The sequence below is a fragment of the Rhincodon typus genome, chromosome 22, assembly GCF_021869965.1.
Source record: "Rhincodon typus isolate 14 chromosome 22, sRhiTyp1.1, whole genome shotgun sequence".
Taxonomy (NCBI): domain Eukaryota; kingdom Metazoa; phylum Chordata; class Chondrichthyes; order Orectolobiformes; family Rhincodontidae; genus Rhincodon; species Rhincodon typus.
In genome coordinates this window covers 18055790-18075423 of record NC_063353.1, presented here as the reverse complement: position 1 = coordinate 18075423, position 19634 = coordinate 18055790, and the positions used below count along the sequence as shown (strand labels likewise).

General features: G+C 39.6%; 1 protein-coding gene across 2 annotated transcripts in view; it reads right to left on the bottom strand.

Moving 5' to 3' along the window:
- LOC125485746 (cAMP-dependent protein kinase type II-beta regulatory subunit-like) overlaps positions 1–19634 on the bottom strand; it is a 75181-nt gene that overhangs the window by 12341 nt on the left and 43206 nt on the right. The window contains exon 2 of one of the 2 annotated variants that reach the window (XM_048610043.1): positions 10052–10121. The gene's annotated coding sequence lies outside the window, so the exon portion shown is untranslated. Of the gene's footprint in view, positions 1–3093; positions 3201–10051; positions 10122–19634 lie in introns of those variants that run through there. The other variant, XM_048610044.1, reaches the window with a different exon arrangement.

Below are 19634 nucleotides of genomic sequence, written 5' to 3'. Positions count from 1 at the left end.
ATTCTCAAAGTGGAAAACCCACTGGTCTTCAAAAAAAGCATCAAATAGATTCTATCTGTCCACCATTAATCACTTTGTTGTATTGGGATCTTGGTACCAACCACGGGCGGCTTATTGTTCGGGCAGTTCTTTGGCACCAATGTTCCTTCATCCTACTTCTAACATAAAACAATTAACCAACCTAAAATTTGGGGAATTTACAGCTCCTGTAGCCCACTGTGTCAAGGGTCAAACTCACAAAGGAAACTTACAAAATTTGAATTAAATTTTAGTTTTGAGGATGATGTTGCAACCCAGCCCCAACAGCGCCCACCAGTCGTAGAAGTCCTGAAGCATAACAGCGGACACTGTGTGCTGCCTCTCCAAAGACATCTTAGCATCAATGTAACTGTGAAGGAGAAGCAGGCAACCCCTCCACAACCCGCTGCCTTGACCAGTTAATAGCTGGCTTGGCTAAGTCAGGAGCATTTTCAGGGGGAGATTCTCCAATTTATCTGCCTCTCCCAAACCAGGTTTGCAAAGAACAGGAACGTAGGGCCATTGTGAAACCAAAAACTTGGAAGCAGTTCCTTAGAAAACAGAAAGGGGTCTAGAATCTATTGCAATCTAAATATATATGGCCCACAGATTCCTCAAGGTCACAAAAATCACAAGTAGCCTGCAAATCCACAAACCCACTTAATCAATGAATAGGTGGGACTGCAGTCCTCTTTTCTAGATATTTTCCTAATCAACTTGTTCAAGGATGTTGTTACACATCGCTGGAACTTAAATTTAGGCCTCCTGGCTCAGAGATATGTGTACTATCACTGCACCACAAGAGCCCTATCCTTGTTGCTATGCTCAGTCTAAGGGCCTGACTAATTAACAGAGGTGCAGGATAGAGCAGAAACGATTCTTAACATGAACAGACACTTGTGTTGCACAACAAGGAGTAGTTTATTGCACAATAACAAAAGGTACAATTATCATGAACTAATTTGGGATAATTAAAGCTATCATGAGCCAGGTGCATTCCTCCATTAGGAGCTTATGCAAAATTGTCCTGAGGACCCAGTCTTGAATCCCACCACAGCAGAGGGAGCGAGCTTGAATTGAATAAAAATCTGGAATTAAAAGTCTAATAATGAACATGAAACCATTGTTGGACAAAACCCAACTTGTTCACTAACGTTCCTTTATGGAAGGAAACTGCTGTCCTTACCTGGTCTGGCCCACATGTGACTCCGGACCAACAGCAATGTGGTAGACTCCCAATTGCTCTCTCTGAGCAATTAGGGATGGGTAATAAATACTAACCTAGCCAGAAACACCCTCATCCCATGAATGAATATAAATAACATGTTGGATCATGTTGATTAAAAATATCTAGACATACTTATTTGTTATTTTAACTAAACACTTAAACACATCCAAATTTGCTACCAATATCCAACTGTATGTAGAATTAATTCATTCCTGTCCTGACTTATTTTCATCTTCTGGTCCTTAAAGCTTCAAATTGAAGATTTGTGTTGTGCATCTGCGGACAGAGAAAAACGGAGTCAGAATTTCAGTTCTTTGACCTTGCATCAGAACGGAGACACTGACTCGAAAAGTTGCCTTTATTTTTCTCTCCATAGACAACTGTGAAGTGGCTTGGGACATTTTCAATTTAAAAGCATTATTCATTGAAGCAATTATTATGATTTTAACTAGTTTCAAGTAGAATAAACTGAATTAGGGATCCCACTACCTAAATTAAAAGAAGCAAAGTTCTATATTCTCACTTTTGACCTTTACTAAATACGTAGACCTAAATGTGGCCCTTTGATTCTGCCCACAGAAGATTCCCACTGAAACCAAACACTTGGAAGCAGCTCTTTAAAAAACAGAAAGGGGTCTAGAATCTATTACAATCTAAATATATATGGCCGACAGATTCCTCCAAGTCACAAAAATCACAAGTAGCCTGTAAATCCACAAACCTACTTAATCTTAATTAACAAATACAATGAAAAATGTATGCTTTCCTAATGTTGGTATAAATGATTCCATGGGATTGCAGTCCTCTTTTCTAGATATTTTCCCAATCAACTTGTTCAACGATGTTGTTACACATTACTGGAACTTAAATTTAGGCCTCCTGGCTCAGAGATATGTGTACTATCACTGCTCCACAAGAGCCCTATCCTTGTTGCTATGCTCTGTCTAAGGGCCAGACAAATTAATAGAGGTGCAGGATAGAGCAGAAGAGATTCGAAACATGAAGAGACACTTGTGTTGCATAACAAGGTGTAGTTTACCCGCACAATGGCTTAAGCCTTCTTTGCAGAGATATTTGTCCCAATGTTAAACTTGTGATGACATTATAGAAGTCCTGAGACTCATGCTGACTGCTTGACTTGTAGGCCCCACACTCATGCCCCAAAAACAAAAATCAGGATGCATTCTCTTTCTGTTTCTTGGATATTTTATCCAAAATTGAGATTCCTAGACACAGGACATGCGCATAAAAGTTATAAGCTTTGTCAAAGTATATTGTGTCTTGCCCATTTACCATTACTTCCTTATATGCCCTTCAGTTAAGCTTAACTAGTATTTAATGAACAAATACAATCAAAAATGTATGCTTTCTTAATGTTGGTATAATTGAAACAATTCTGAAACGTAGCACAATCGAAATCCTGTATTAAACAGCCTAGAAACAACTTGTGGAACATTTTGTTCGGATCTTCACAATTTATGTCCATTTAAGTTTTGCATATAACATTCAGTTAAATGGAACACGTAGTTAAAAATAGCTTTAAGCCCTTAGTCCAAGTAAGATTTCTGTTCCAATAACATATATAAACCCAACCAGAGTGCCCCACATACTTTCTTCCACAGTCCCCCTTCCCCAGGGGGGACTCATTAAGTATCTGCTTGAAATACAGAAGGACATTTGCTTCAATCTCTCATTTGTTCAATGTTTTCAGGGTATCATGTCCCTAACCCCCTTAGAGACTCCCTTTCTGAGGCCTCGCACATACCATTGCTTGGTTCACTACAAAGAAAGATAGCAGTTAAGACAGTTTCATACACTTTGTCAGTATTAACACAGAACCTACTCACCCCATTCAGGAAACATTCCAATGGCATTAGACTTATTTTAGCACTAAGATGTGATGTCCTGAAAAGTTACTTGGCATTTACGAAGGAATAGAATAAATATAAAACCAAGTAAACTTGACACATAGAATTCTTCAGAAATCATGTACTACATCTGTCATGTAATTACTGTGATTGCAGTATAACTTGCACTGCCATTGTTGACATTTCAGGATGATTAGCATAGCATTCTGGCGCTCATTAGAATGATAACAAAATACAACAGATGATATACCAAATTCAGGCACTAGAATTCTCCATGCAGTTGGTTGGCACGCACACAGCTCAATTGTCCTTCCCACACACTGGAATAAATCATATTTTCCAATCAGCAGCAGCATGACTTCAGCTTGTTGAAACTTTAAAGTATCCAATCAGGATCCAACCGCGAGAACCATAATTTAGCATTTAACAAGCAGGAAATGACCCTTTCGATTCCCATATTGCATCATGTTGATGGGAATCCAGATGTGTTAATTGGAAAATTGCAATCTTATGGCTCAAAAAAAGTACCAGTCATCTTGCTTTCTCTAATCTATCTCCCTCCGCACTGTTAGTGCTTAGTTCTCTCAGTTACAATCCTTAAACTAATCCCAAATCTTCTGATGTAAAATGTCTTTGTTGTATGATACAAGGATATTTTATTAGGCTGGAACTAAATATCTGCATCCTCTTTCAATACCTCTTCAGGTATAGACCTATTGTTCAACTTAAAACCATTATTTCACCGATAGTTACAAATTTATCTCTTCTTCAGATCTTTGCCTCCCACTCTTACACCACACACACACATACAATTGCATTTCCATGGGAATCTATGTTATTACTGCCCTCAAGACACCAATAAAAGGATTATCCCTTGCCTCTGATCTCCAACAATGACAGAGCTTCTCTTCTCGACTCCATCATCTACCATTTTTAACCAACAGTCTCTGTCCCTAAAAGATCCTATTTGGATATTCATTCATTACGCCATTATCAGGAAAGTCTTTTCATCTCCCTCTATCTTCCAGAGGGACCATTCCCTATTGACAAACTCACTCTTCAACAACCCAAACTTATAACTGTAGGATTGTAATGAGGTAAACCAGGTGGACCTCACAAAATATGAATTCCCTGATTGGGCTGTTAACCTGGTTCAATCAGGGACCGGTGGCTGGAAGATAAAAGCAGGAGTGTCAGACATCCTGCGCACTCTGAGAGCAGGCTCTAAGGGAGCTGGATTACGTGTGAATAAAGGGTGACTTGGTGACAGATATCAACCTCTGTGGAGTTATTTCAGTGGTGATGAGAGTGGGATTAAATCTGTGACCATGCAAAAGCACCTATTAGCTGAAGCTCAGCTGGACTTCAAACAGGCACTACAACTGGCTTTGTCATTGAAAATGCGGCAAGTGGAGCATGTGAGTTGCAGGATATTCCAATGGAAGTGGACACCCTCACCAGTCAAACTGAGCTTGGGGAACACCACCTGGGTGAAGGCAATTATTTAGGGCATATCCTGAACAGTGGGACTCTGGGTCAGCAGGCAGCAAAACCCTAAAACAAAGCCAAGCCTTGGCCAGATAATTAAAATTTTCTTCAGGATTCGGACCAGCAAGTCATTGTAGTTGCTGCTGGTACGCAGACTTGAGACAGCAAAAGACTCCACTAGACCTAAATCAAGTAAGATAACTCACAGGCCAGTATTCAGGAGAGTGCATACCCTGGAAAGTCCATCTACATCTGATTTGGAACAGTTAAGCTACTTAGCAAAATCCAGATCAGAACCAATCAAAATAAGCATCTGGTTAAATGGTCACCTGGTTTTAATGGAGGTCGATACCAGCAAGGCCATTTCATTGATCACAGAACCAGTCCTTAATAAAATTCACTCTGGACTCTAACCCTTAAGTTTGTGCAATACCTTGACTAGACTGAGAGCTTATACCAGGGAATCGTTACAGATTAAAGTTACAACTTCAGTTCCGGTCTCTTATGGGAAGCAGCTGGTTCAGTTAACACCGATCGTAGTAAAAGGCTTGTTGGGGCGAAATTGATTGAGAAAGACTCACCTAGATTCACTCAACACTTTTTGATTAGAAAATGGCTTCCTTAGTGAAGTCCTAATTAAATGCCTGGAAGTTTTTTGGGAAGGTCTAGGGACTGTCAAAGGAACCAAGGCCACCAGGAAGCAATTCCATGATTCTGCAAGGCACGCACAGTGTCATTCATCTTACAATTAGTACCCATAAGGATTTGTACCTATATACAATGCTGCCATCTGGGGAATTGTCAGCCTCTGCAATTTTTCTGTAGATGATGTAAAACATTTTACAATGTCTACCTCAGGACACCATTTATCTAGGTGATGTGCTAATGACAGGGAAGACCAGTAAGGAGCACTTAGCGAACTTGGACATAGATCCTTAGATGTTTCTAATACGCAGGCATATGACTTACAAGGGAAAAAATTGTGTTCCAGGGACCCCAAGAGACTTGAGTGCTACAAGTTGACAAGACAGATTACACCTGTTGGAAGATAAAGTGAGGGCAATCACAGGTGCCCTGGCTCCTAAGTCTGTCCCAGAGCTTAGGTCTTTCCCTGGACTAGTGAATTATTATGGAAAATTCATACATAGCCTGGTCTCCATTCTGGCACCTTTGCATCAACTCTTGAAAAAGGGTCAGCCTTGGAAATGGTTGTGTAGCCAAGCCATATCTTTCAGGCAAGTGAAGAAACAGCTCTCATCCTTCAGATGTTGGCACACTATGATGCCAAGCAAGATCTGGTATTGACATGTGATTCCTCCCTGTACTGTATCGGGGTGCTATTAGTTCATAGGTGGCCCAATGGAGAGGAATGCCCAATAGCATATGCATCCAGGACTTTTGCTAATGCAGAAATGGGGAGATGGTGGCCTTGTGGTATTATCGCCTGACTATAAATCCAGAGACCCAGGTAATGTTCTGGGGTCTTGGGTTTGAATCCCACTGTGCCAGATGGTGGAATATGGATTCAAACAAAATCTGGAATTGGGAGTCTAATGATGATCATGAACCCATTGTCAATTGTCAGAGAAACTCATCTGGTTGTCCTTTAGGGAAGGAAATCTGCCATCTTTACCTGGTCTGGCATACACTCGACTCCAGATCCACAGCAATGTGGTTGACTCTCAACTCTGGGCAATTGGGGATGGGCCATAATTGCTATGAGTGATGTCCACATCCCAGGAACAAATATAAAAAAAGATAAAAAGTAATGCAGAGCATAAATTTCCCATATGGAGAAGTATAGCTTGGTGGTCACATTTGGAGTCAGGAAGTTGCACCAATAACTTTACGGACGTAAATTTCTAATCATAACAGACAACAAACCCCTGCTAGGCCTACTTAACAAGAGCAAGGCAGAGCTGCTCATAGTTTCAGGTTGAATTCAGCAGTGGGCTCTAATACTAAGTATGTATAATTATAAGTTGGAACAGCATCTGAAAGGCCGAGTAGCAAATGCAGATGCAGTGAGTCGCCTCCCACTGGCAGTTACACCAGTGGTACTGCCACAGGAAGAGTCTGAAATGGTTTTAAATTTTCTGGACACACTTCCAGTAACAGCTGACAATATCAGACTTTGGATGCACAAAGATCAGTTCTTGGCAAAACTGAAACAGTTGATGGTGATGGGGGATATCAGAACTGAAACCTTTTTGGGCCTGGGGAGACCAGATCACAGCAGAGGATGGCATATTATTATTGGAAGCAAGAGTAATTGTCCCAAGCAAACATCACCACCAGATACTGGCTGAACTCCACCAGAGTCATCCAGGAATTTCCAAAGTGAAGATTGCGGTGAGAAGTTATGTCTGGTGGCCAGGATTGAATGCAGACTAGACTGCATTAGTGGGGCAGTGCCCAGAGTGCCAACAAGGACAAAACATACTGCCACCAGCTCCCCCACATTTGTGGGAATGGCTGGTAAACCCTGCACTCAGTTACACATCGACTGTGCAGGTCCTTTCATGGGTTCAATGTTCTTAATCGTTGTGGATGCCAACTCAAAGTGGTTAGACATGCATATAGTTTATTCGTCAAACACAGGGACAACAATAGAAAAACTGCATGCATTGTTTGCAATATGCAGGTTCCCAGAATTGTTGGTCACAGATAATGGGACATCATTTACCAGCAAGGAATTTGAGTAGTTCCTAAAGTTGAATAGCATTTGACGTAAAAGGACAGCTCATTCCATCAATCATCCAATGATCTGCCAGAAACAGCAATGCAAATTTTGAAGGCAGGCTTAAAGGAACAGCCTACAGCTTCACTAGGTACCAAACTCTCCCAGTTCCTATTTGATTATAGGACGATCCTACAAGGATAGCTCCAGCAGAGTTGCTAATGAGGTTAAATTCAATCTTCCCAGATAGGTAGGGGAAAGGTGAAATGGCATCAGGAATGCCAATGTGGGATGTAAGACTCTACTAAATGAGAGAAACAGTTTACTTCAGGGGTTGAAATTTGGTGGAGGAACCACAGGAATGGCCCTGCATGGATAAGATGCATGGTTGCCGTGAGGTCAGGTCCAGTGACGTATAAAGTTCAGTTAGGTGTGACGGCCCTGAACAAGCAAGTGGATCATATGAAAGCTGCAAACTCGCAAACAGTGCGGATGCAAAATGTGCCCGGCTCCTCGAAAGCCTTTCCAACTTTTCCAGTATCTGTTAGTTCTCCCTGTCCATTGAGCGTTGAAGATACCTCGGAATCTGAGATGAACATGGCGGGTGTTGCCGTCTTGATGCATTCGCCGCCTGAAGAAGAGAATGAATTCTTGCTGCGATACCATGGGCACAAGAGGTGAGCTACTGTGTGTTATGTGCCACCCGTATCCGAGGCAGAGTTGGAGGAACCTGACCCAGTACTAAAACATTTCAGGAAGAGCTACAAAAAAATGAACCGGCCTTTGTCCTCCGACACAGAGGGGGAAGGATGTAGTGATTGAAATGAGATCAGCCAGGTGGACCTCATAGAATATGAGTTCCTTGATTGGGGTTGTTAATGTGGTCCAGAGAGCCCTGGCTGACAGATAAAAACAGGGGCATCAGACATCCTGTTTAATCTGAGAGTTGTCTCTGAGGGAATTAGATCAGTGTTGATGACTTTCCACGTGTAATAGTGTCTCACTGATGGGATACTGAATTCTATGGAGTTATTTCAATAACTACCTTTAATAAAAACAGAGGATGCTGGAAAAATGCAGCAAGTATAACAGCATCCAAAAAGGTAAATTTAATGCTGCCCCAGTTGTTAGTTTGAAAACGAGGGGGGAAGATTCTTAAATATGGCAAACGGCCTGTCCCCTGACTACCCACTTATAAATTCAAGTTACAAGTTACTTAGTTTTCACAAAGCATTGTCTTAAAGGAAACAATGGATTTCAAAATTGAATATTGCGAAGCTGTTTGAACCATCCCATGTAGAAATATACATATCTTGGAGTTTATTTAAGGATCTGGACTGGTTATTACCATGAATATTCACAAACTTAAGTACAATTTATAATTTAAAATAAAACAATGACCTGATTTTATGTTAGTTCTGTTTTCAATAAGGTCAACAGTGCATAGACTTGGTAAATGCAAATCTCTACAAAAAAAGGACAAATCACCTTTTTTCAAATTTATATAAAGAAATTATATTTAAATTTCTGTATGTTATTTGGCCTCTAATTTCAGTTGGTCATACGTAGCACTTGTGTCAATGCACTTATCTAGTGGAAGCCATTTCTCATTCATTCACTACCCTTAGAATAGGATTAAACAGATTCAATTTTTTCTCTCTTTCAAAATCTGAGAGTCCAACCAACATCTTTGATATCTGTGTGATCTTTAATGATTGAACAAGAATGTCTGCATTTCTTAAAGTTTAAAAAATAAGTTAATGAAGTTCCCAGACAGTCTAATAGATTACCTGGAAACTCAGAAAGTACGCATTTTCACCAGACTATGTTATGGTCACTGGCTGACCACACTGACTTTCACATTGTAGATTTCGTCTATGTTTTATATGAAATTCTCATTTTCAACCTAAAAGCCATCCAGCTTTGGTTCACTTTACATAGCGAGACCTCCAAATCTCAGCATCAAAGGAGGCAGCGTTTTCCATGTGCCCTGCTGTGTCATTGCAAACCATTTTTTCACTTTCCATCCTCATAGCCACTCTCCCTTTCATGAATCTGCAACCCATTAGGAATTGTTACCTTGTCATACTTTCTGATCCCATTACTCTTGGCAGACTTTTGTTACGCATGTAACCTATTCAAACTTCCATCCCTATACAATACATAACCAAATAGACAATTAATTGGTCGTTGGAAATCATTTGCTGCAATGATGAATAAAGCTGTATTGGGGTCGATGGAAGAGCGATTACAGCTACCACAGAGAAAGTCATCGATGTTTTGAAAGATGTTTTGGCATGTTCCACTTCAGTCTCTTCCTTTTAACCACTCATTAATAACTACCTCTGTGATTAAGCTCTTGGCCATCTAAACATACAGCTCATTGTCTGATTCAATCTCAAGTTTTGCTTTATTACAAAGCACATGCTGTGTAAATGTGAGTTGTTATAAAGGAGCTTTTATCATGAATTTGAGTTGCAAATGGAATGGCGAATGCAGAACATGGAGTGCTGAGGAAGATGGCGAATCAATTGCATGTTGTGGCTGACGCATCGTTTGAGTAAATGTGAATAAAGAATATGTAGTTTTGTCATGCGTTTATGTCAATATGATTTCAAAGGGACCACAGGAATGGAGGGAACTGCGTGTATATGTGCATAAGTCATTGAAGGTAGTAGAGCAGCATGAGAGACTGACTAATAAAGTATACGATATCATAGGCTTTATCAATACAGACATTGAGTACAATGCAAGAAAGTTACACTTTACCTGTAGAAAATGTTGGTAGAACCTCAACTGGAGTATTGTGTCTGGTTTTGGACAGCACATTTCAGGAAAGCTGTGGAGCCATTAGATAGGGTACAGAAAGGATTCTCAAGAATCATTCCAAGTATAAGGAATTTTAATGACATCGAAGGATTTAGATTTAAACTTTAATCAAGTACTTCTTGTTATGGACCAGACCAAACCTTCTCAGAATATATTAAGAAGATAGTCTGGACCCAAACTATTTTCTTATTTTAACGGTAAGCATGAGGCATTGTGTTCTGGATGCAATTTGATTGGTCTAACTACCAGGCTTGAAACAAAATACACTTTATTCCCACAATATAATTAAAATACAGACAAAATAAAAATGAAATAAAAGAATTTGTTTAACTGTAACTCTATCGAAATGCTTAACAAAATAATATATATATTAACTACTACTAATTAACTGTTCCAATATAGTGACATCCCATAACACACCCTTAGCAAAAGTAATTTCAGTAAAATATATTGTCTCATATGCAATTTTAGCAGCAGGAAGAGGACTCCAGCTTTTAGCTGTAACAGACAGAGGAATAAGAGCTTCCATATTCAGCTTCAACACCCCAGCAACTGCTGCTGAAGGCTAAAACTAAAAGAAATCCTGGTTCTGTGAGAGCTTGACCCTACCATTCAGGCTGCTTCTATTGTTCCAACTTTTAAAAAAAATCCAAGGCCTCACAAGCTGTTTACTTTATTGGCTTTGAAGCAGACTGCTTGGTACCTCTGTCTCAATTTTTCTTCATTTAAAAAAACCATGACAAAATACACCTCTTAAAGCCATAATATCATCACACTACTATATACATTTTTATATTTATTGTCATTCAGAATTCAAATACTTTGCAGTCATTACAATGGCTTTTAAGAGTCTAATTGTAAACTAATTGATTGTTTTGTATACACAGGATATGTATCTGTTTTATATTGAATCTTATAGTGTCATCTAGTGGTAACATTGCATCAGTCCAATCTAAGAATCTTTGTTTCACTGGGAGTTTGTTGATAATGCATCAAATAGTTACCATTGTTTTTATAGTCTCCATTTAGTTGCGTAGTTTCATTCCTGCATCACTCATTTAATGGCATTCAGTGTAATTGTTCTTTTGATTGATGCTGTATCAAAATTTATATTAAGATATTGCATTGTCATTTAAGCAAGCTTATCTATTTTCATTCTTTCAACAGTGGAAGTGGTTATAAGGAATAAAGAAAATGTAAACTTTTCAATTTTGATTTCCGATTTTTAAAAAATTCATTCATGGGATTTGGGTGTTGCTGGCTGGGGCCAGCATTTATCAGCCATCCCTAGCTGCCTTTGAGAAATTGCTGGCAAACTGTCTTGCACTATTGCAATCAATTGGTGTAGATACACCCACAATGCTGTTAGGGAAAGAGTTCCAGGATTTTTACCCAGCGACAGTGAAGGAATGGTGGTATAGTTCCAAGTCAGGATGGTGAAGGGCTTGGTGGGGAAATTGAAGGCGGTGGTATCCCCAAATATCTGCTGCCCTTGTTCTTTTAGATGGTAGTGATGGTCGATTTGGAAGGTGCTGTCTAAGGAGCGTTGGCAAATTTCTGCAATATGTCTAGTGCATAAAATGTACAGTTGCTATTGAGCATCAGTGGTGGAGGGAGTGAATGTTTGAAGATAAGGTGCCAATCAAGTGGATTGCTTTGTCAACAGAAGCTTCTCGTGATGTTGGAGCTGCACTCATCCAGGCAACTGGGGAATATTTGATTGCACTCCTGACTTGTACCTTGTAGTTGGAGAACATGCTTTGGGTAGTCAGGATGCAAGCTACTCACTGCAAGATTCCTTGCCTCTGATCTGCTCTTGCAATAATAGTATACAGAGTCATACAGCACGGAAACAGACCCTTTGGTCCAACTTGTCCATGCAGCCAAGTTTTCCAAACAAAACTCGTACCATTTGCCTGCATTTGGCCCATATCCCTCTAAACATTTCCTGTACATGTATATGCTCAAATGTATTTGGCTACGACCCGAGGGCACAGTCTTAGAGTAAAGGGAAGACCTTTTAGAATGGAGATAAGGAGAAACTACTTCAGCCAGAGAGTGGTGAATCTATGGAATTCACTGCCACAGAAGGCTGTGGAGGCCAGGTCATTAAGTACATTTAAGACTGAGATAGATAGGTTCTTGATTATCAACGGGATCAAGGGTTACAGAGAGAAAGCAGGAGAATGGGGTTGAGGAACTTATCAGCCATGATTGAATGGCAGAGCAGACTCGATGGGCTGAATGGCCTAATTTCTGCTCCTATGTCTTGTGGTCTTATTTTAAATATTGCAGCTGTAGTTGCATCTACCACTTCCTCTGGCAGTTCATTCCACACACAAACCAATTGTCCTCGTATCTGTTGGCTCTGCCATCATGTTAATTTCCTGGATGTTTGTGTATAAGAACACCCTAACCCCAGGACAATAATATTCAATAATTTCTCACCATTTTAAACCCAAATATTCTGTATTTTTTTCACTTCTTCCTACAAAAGCGAATCACATTTCACCACATTATATTCTATCTGCCAATGTTTTAAGTATAATTCACATGATACAGACAGTCAAGTGGATGATACGATGGGATGTAGCAAACTACGTTATACTCAATACCTTCATGCTGCAATGTTATAATATGCAGTCAGAAAATGCCCTCCTTCAGGGATAAACTGCCCTCATTGGGTCTGGAAGTGTGGACTGGGCAGGGAATGGGGATTTTAATATGTCACTGAGATATTTTATAAATCTCTCCCTCAAATGGACATTTCTCCACATTATATTGCATTCACCAATTGCTTGCCCACTCAGTAAACATATCCATATCTGTTTTCAGCCTCTTTGTCCATCCCCCGAGCTTTCTCTCCCACCCTACGTGTGTCTTGTCAGTGAACCTGGGGACATTGCACAGAAACATAAAAGATAGAAGCAGGAGTAAGCCATTCGGCCCCTGAGCCTGCTTTTCCATTCAATACGATCATGACTGATCAAACCCTAATCCCACCCTCCTTCCATATCCCTTGATCCCTATAGGCAAAAAACAAAATCTAGATCGTGCATGAGACAGAGACAGAGAGAGAGAGAGACAGATAGTGAGATTGTGCATGAGAGAGAGAGATTAAGCATGACAGAGAGAAAAATTGTGCATGGGAGAGAAAGAGACAGTGAGATTGTGTACATGAGAGAGAGGTTGTACATGAGAGAGTGAGATTTATGTACAAGAGAGAGAATGTGTACGATAGTGAGAGTGTACATGAGAGAGAGAGTGAGATTGTGCATGAGCGAGAGTGAGATTGTGCACATAGAGAGAAAGAGACATTGTGTACGAGAGAGAGAGATAGTGAGATTGTACATGAGAGAGATTCATGTCCCCCGACACTGAGAGACTCCTGTATCACACACCATATTGGAATCAAATGCAGTGTTTGGGAGCAGGACATGGCACATTGGATTACAAAGACTGTTCATGTGCCTGTTAAGAACCAGGAATCTCTCCCAGCTGATCCATTTCAATTTCTGGTCAATAGTCACCCTCAACATGTTGATGGTGGTGATTCAGCAATGGTAATATCATTGAATGTCAAGGCATGATGTTTTGACTCTTTCTTGTTCGAGATAATCCTGACACTTGTGTGACATGAATGTTACTTGCCACTTGTCAGTCCAAAGCTGAATATTGTCCAGGTCTTCTAAATTTGGATTGCTTCAGTATCTTTGTATTAAGGGGAATATCTAACCAGAAAGTAAGAGCGCTTGCTGAATAGATTTCATAAAAACAAACCATCATTTCAGTGAATACATATTAAAGAAGCCTTTACATAATTTGTTGTAGGATAGTGAAGTTTTTATTGCAAAATATATAGATTAACATACTTCGACATAAGAATGAAACTATATAAATGTCCCTTTGTATTAAAGTAGATTTCAGATTACAAAATTTGATATAATATAATTTATTTTGCAAAACAATTGTATTACATAGGTTTCCTTTGGTATAAATTTATTGTGATCATAGTTGTTGAACATTTTCCTTTCATACACATTGCTGTGTATCTGTCAGAAGCCTGTATATCGAACACCAACATTGAAACCTCATGCCCTTTACTGTCTTGATCATTGCAATTATTTTACATAATTTGAAATACAGAAATAATTTTGTTCTAACGGACATGACTTGTTGGAGGATGCAGTAATTGATGGTAAAATGTAGACTCATTATAGTGTAAGTTTTTTGTGGTCCCAACAAGTAACTATCTAAGGCCTGTCAGTCCTGATAAATTTTATCTGTCCTTGCCATAACTGCCTTTGTCATAACCGTCTTGTTATGCAACCTAAGATAACCCAACAAATAAGGATACTTTGTGGTGTTACTTAGCAGTCTTGGCAGAAGGCAAACATGATAAAACAAGAGCAAAGAGCAAAATTCCTAAGAAAAACATACTTTTTCCAATGGCAGTTCAGATTGCAATGTCAAGTCAAGAGGATCTCCAGGCATACAGCAGAAGTGATGTCAGCAAGCACATCACCAAACTATTGAAACAATCCTGCGCACAGCAAACCAGGAAATTAAAAGCACTGATTACCCCTCATTTATAACTTAAACGTTCAGATGGCAAAATAAATTATTTCAATTGGGTTTAGAAAGAAATTGAAATATCAATAAGTAGTATTTTAATATTATTTGAAATTTTGAGCCATTGTACAAGAAAAATGTAACGTACTACAAATATAAAATTAGTTTTACCAGACTAGTGAGGGTTGTCAACAATATGAATGTGATACACAGTATAAAAAATTCTCATTCAACGGATGATACAGGATGGCCAACTAAGTGAAAGTTTTCACAAATTCACAATAACCTAGGCATTGACTTTTGGGCTACTTCAACAGCCAGTCTTTGTCACTACAGCAATTCTGCATTTTTGCGTTATTTTGCATTTGTGCGGACTCATTAAGTCATTGTCAGTTTAAGTAGAGAAATTTTGATTGTTTAATTGTCATCACCAATGCAAAATCCAGACCATTAACAACAAGTAAGGTTAAGATTGTGACTCCTCTTATTGACTCCAATCGAACTTCAAATGGCTTCATTATTTGCCAGAGAAGTTGCTGCTGTGAATTATTGTTAGGAGGATGTAATTGCAACAGAAGGAATCGTGAAAAGAAAAATCATCCATGTTGAAGTTGTTCTTTGCCTGGACACATCCAACTATAATTAACCAATTAATGTTCAAAAGTCTGCTCCATCTTTATGCTAGAAGGTAAACAGGTGTTCCCAAAAGTTCCGGCCCTTCACAGCTGGCAATTTTGCAATCTTTGTTTCTTTTATCTCAGTTTCTTCTTTCCAACTCCTTTCCATTTACCTTTTCTACTCCCATAACCAGCACTGGCCCATTGCAACTGCATAATCTCTTTAGCAATGCCACAGAAGGTACTTTTGTGTCATTTTTTAAAAAATGATCAAATAAATAAAGTTAGAGATTTGACAAATATAGCCAATTTTTCCCCAGTCTTCAGGAAATACAGAAGCAGAACTGTGGGGATTGGATTAATTTGCAGGAAGAGTCCTGTAATGGAAGCTGTTTGAAAAAGAAGGTAATTCGGGGTCACCTACTAAAAATGAAACAATGGTCAGACCTAAATTTGTTGCAATATTAACAGCGTTAGTAGATGAAGAATTTGACAAGACAATGTTGGAAAGAGTTACTGCTCAAAGGAAAGCTGAAGAGGTCAAACAAGTTAAAAGCTAAAGACAAAATTAGCCTGACAACAGAAACCAGGGAATGGCTACACAACAATAATACGTATTTGGCAGCAGGAATTCATGGAATCCAATATAGTTCACTTCAAGGTATCCAACATAGTTCACTTCAAGGAATCCTTCTGCTCCAGGGATTTATTCATGATCTTGATTGCAGCATACAACATTTCTGCCGCAGTCTGTTCTCTAAGGCACACAGAAGCAGTCTTCCTTAAAGGAACTGCTGGAGGCTGATCACAAAAAGCTAAGTTTAAAACCCTGATTGTGGAGCCAGGAGGAACAGGCATGATCCTTTTAGATTCACATTAAAAGACGTCTGCCAGTCACTGCCTAGCCTACCCCAACCCTCACAACCATCACTTCCCCTTCCTGAATTCACTGTTGCCCCAGTGACAAATATTCAGTGGCTCAATGGTTTTGGTGCAGAGGTTCCTATTTGCCATTCCATTTGTGTCCAAAGTCAGGCAGGAAGTAACTTCAAAAGAAATATACACTGGTGGATCAATTTTAGTTCACTCAGAGTTAATTGGGGGACAGATTGGAGTTGCAGCAGTTAGTGGAAAAGGTATTAAATTCAAATAGATGAGTGAGGGAATGATTTGAGGTTTCATTGAGAAAAGGAAGAATTTCAAGTGAGGGAGAATACTTTCAGAGGATTAATAAATAGACATAATGACGGTCTTTACTTGTTGTCTCCAATGTTGCCGGTTCTGACTTCCTCGTTCCTCTTCTTGTCGTTTCTTCTGTTTTTTTTCTTCAATTATTCGGAATATATACTTTTTCCTTCAATTATTCTGAAATATTTTTGGTATCTTATTCTTTTTCATAGACGCAAAGAAATTAACAGCACAGTCGGAAGTTATTCTGCCCATACTGTCCATCCCAATCAATGAAGATCTGACTACATTCATTCCATTTTTTTACCTCTTGGCCATTTAGTCCTGGGGCCCATGAAAACAAATGTGAATATCTAAATCTTGCAAGAGTTTTTGATTCAACCATTCTTCCAGGCAGTGAGATCTAGACTCCCACAATTCTCTGATAGAAAAACCTCTTAGCTTTCTAGCTTTTACCTTAAATCAATGCCTCCTGGTTATTGACCGATCTATTAATGGAAAAAGTGCCTTCCTATCATAACCTTATACACCTCTATCATATTCTCTCTCATCTTTCCCTGCTCTAGGAAAACAATCCAATATTTCCACATAGCTCAGACCCTGGCACTCAGACAGCATTGTGGTAAATCTCCTTTACACCCTCTCAAGTGCAATCATATCCTTCCTATAACGTGGTGAGCAGAACTATACCCAGGATTCCAGTCGTGGCCTAACTAGCAATTTATACAGTTCTTGCATTAAATCCTTGCTCTTCTCTATGCCTTGGGTAATAAAGGCAAGTATCTCACAGGCCTCCTTAAGCACCTATGTACCTGCCCTACTACCTTCAGCAATCTGTGGATATGTGCACCCAAGTCCTTCAGATCTTCAGTACTTTCCAGCATCCTACTGTTCATAAGGAAATTCCTTTCCAGATTTAATTCTATTTTTGATTGCTGTGACAACCTGATCATTCCATTGATAAATTTCCTGCAGTTTATGACTATCCTGCTCATGATTTACCACTCTCCCAATTTTCTTGTCACCTGCGAACTTCTTGGTCATAGGCCCTACATTTAAGTCCAGATGATTAATGTATACCAACAATGAGCCCCAGGAACACCACTGGAAACTCATTTCCACTCACAGAAACATTCGTCTCCATAACCCTTTGCTTCTTGCCTCTGGCTAATTTTGGATCAAATGCGCCATTTTATTTTGGATCCCACAGGCTCTTACTTTCTTTTCCAGTCTGCTATTCAGAGCTTTATCAGAAAACATGTTAAAGTCCACGTAGCCTACATCAAATTCATTACCCTCATCGACACACCTCAAAATATTTGATCAAATTTGTCAAAAACAACCATCATTAATAGGTCCAAGCTGACTATTCCTGATTAATCCAAGTCTCTACAAGTGCAGATATATTCTGTTCCTCAGAATTCTTTCTAATAGCTTCCCACCACCAAGATTAGTATGACAGGCTTGTAATTTCCTGATATGGTCAAGCAACCACCAGCCCAAAATTGGATATTCTAAATTGACCCACAGCCAGAGAAATCAGGCCTGTCAGAAAACTAGCCAAACCAAATTAAACAGCAACCAGCAGCTGTTGACTACAGAGAACAATGGAAACCAAGGGCAAAGAGGTCACAAAAGTTCCAGGGGAACTAATTACAACCAGCCCGAGGGTTGTATGTTGGAGAAGTTTCTATCAGAATTCTAAGCATTTTGACTTCCAGGCAGTGCCTGAGGCTGTGCACTTCACACCTCCCAGCATGGCAACAGCAAAGGGTGTTGGCATAATGCCTTTGGGTGCTTTCAACCATATTGATGACTCCATTGTTCAAAGGCCACAGAACACTCTAGAAGCTCCGGAGTGAGGGGGATAAAAGCACCCACATAGAGGCCGCGTCCTCAGTGAAGACATGTGGTGCGTGACCATGTGGCAACCCAAGAAGACCCAGGAGAAGATCCATCCTGGCCTACAAGACCCACATTTGTGGAAAAGAGCCACCCTTACCATGTAGAAGAAAGAAATTCCAACATCCCAACTCAAGTATGTGGATCATTGTGGGTAATATCCTTTCAGACAGATAGAGCTGGATAGAGAGTATATATTGTGGGAATTTGGGAAATGCTCACATGGTGTTTTTAATAAGGAAAATTTTGTTAATAAAATTGAGTTGAAACGCAAACCGAATTCTATATCCTGTTGTCCATCTTACTGACAAGAGCGTTTTGGCAAAGTGTCTGAATTCGTCAAAATGTCCAAAGTATGGACAACACAGGTTTATCCCTTCCTTCAATTTTCGAGCAATGGAACAATATTAGCAGTCTCCCAGTCCTCTGGAGCTTTACCTGTGGCCAGAGAAGATTTGGAAATTACTGCCAAGGCTCCTCGTATCACTTCCTTTGCATCCTTCAAAAGCCTGGGATACATCTCGTCTGAGGCTGCAGATTAATCCACTTTTAAAGCCATTAAATCTGTTACTACTTCCTCTCTCAGTGTTCATTTCTTCTAAATTTCACAGTCCTCCACCCTGATGTATATACTTGTGTTGTCCTTTTCTATTGTGAAGACTTTATTGAGGACTGTGGCCACATGTACAAATTACCTTTATGGCCTCTAATGGGTCCTAATCTTTTCCCTAGCTATTCTATTTCTTTTTCAATGTTTACAAAGCTCCTTTGGTTTTACCTTCATTCCACCCGCTAATTCTTTCTCATGCACTCTCTTTCCTTTCCTGATTTTCTTTTAAAATTTCCTTCTCCACTTTTTAAACTTCTTGAGGGCCCTTGGTATCTCCCACAGAGTTCTTTTCTTTCTTAATCCTCACCTTTATTTCCCTTGACATCAAGGGATTTCTGGCCTTTATCCCACTGTTTTTACAGACCATATTTATGCTGTATTCTTGCTATTGCCTTCTTGAAACCTCCCACAGCTGTCACAGTTTTATTTGCAAGTTGTTGATCCAACTGGGCCAAATTGTATCTTATCTTAGTAAAACTAGTCTTTTCTCAAAGCTTAGAACTTTCATTCATGGCCTATCCTTATTATTTTCTATAACTATCCTAAATATGACTGAGATAACAAGGTGTAGAGCTGGATGAACACAGCAGGCCAAGCAGCATCAGAGGAGCAGGAAGGCAGACGTTTCGGGCCT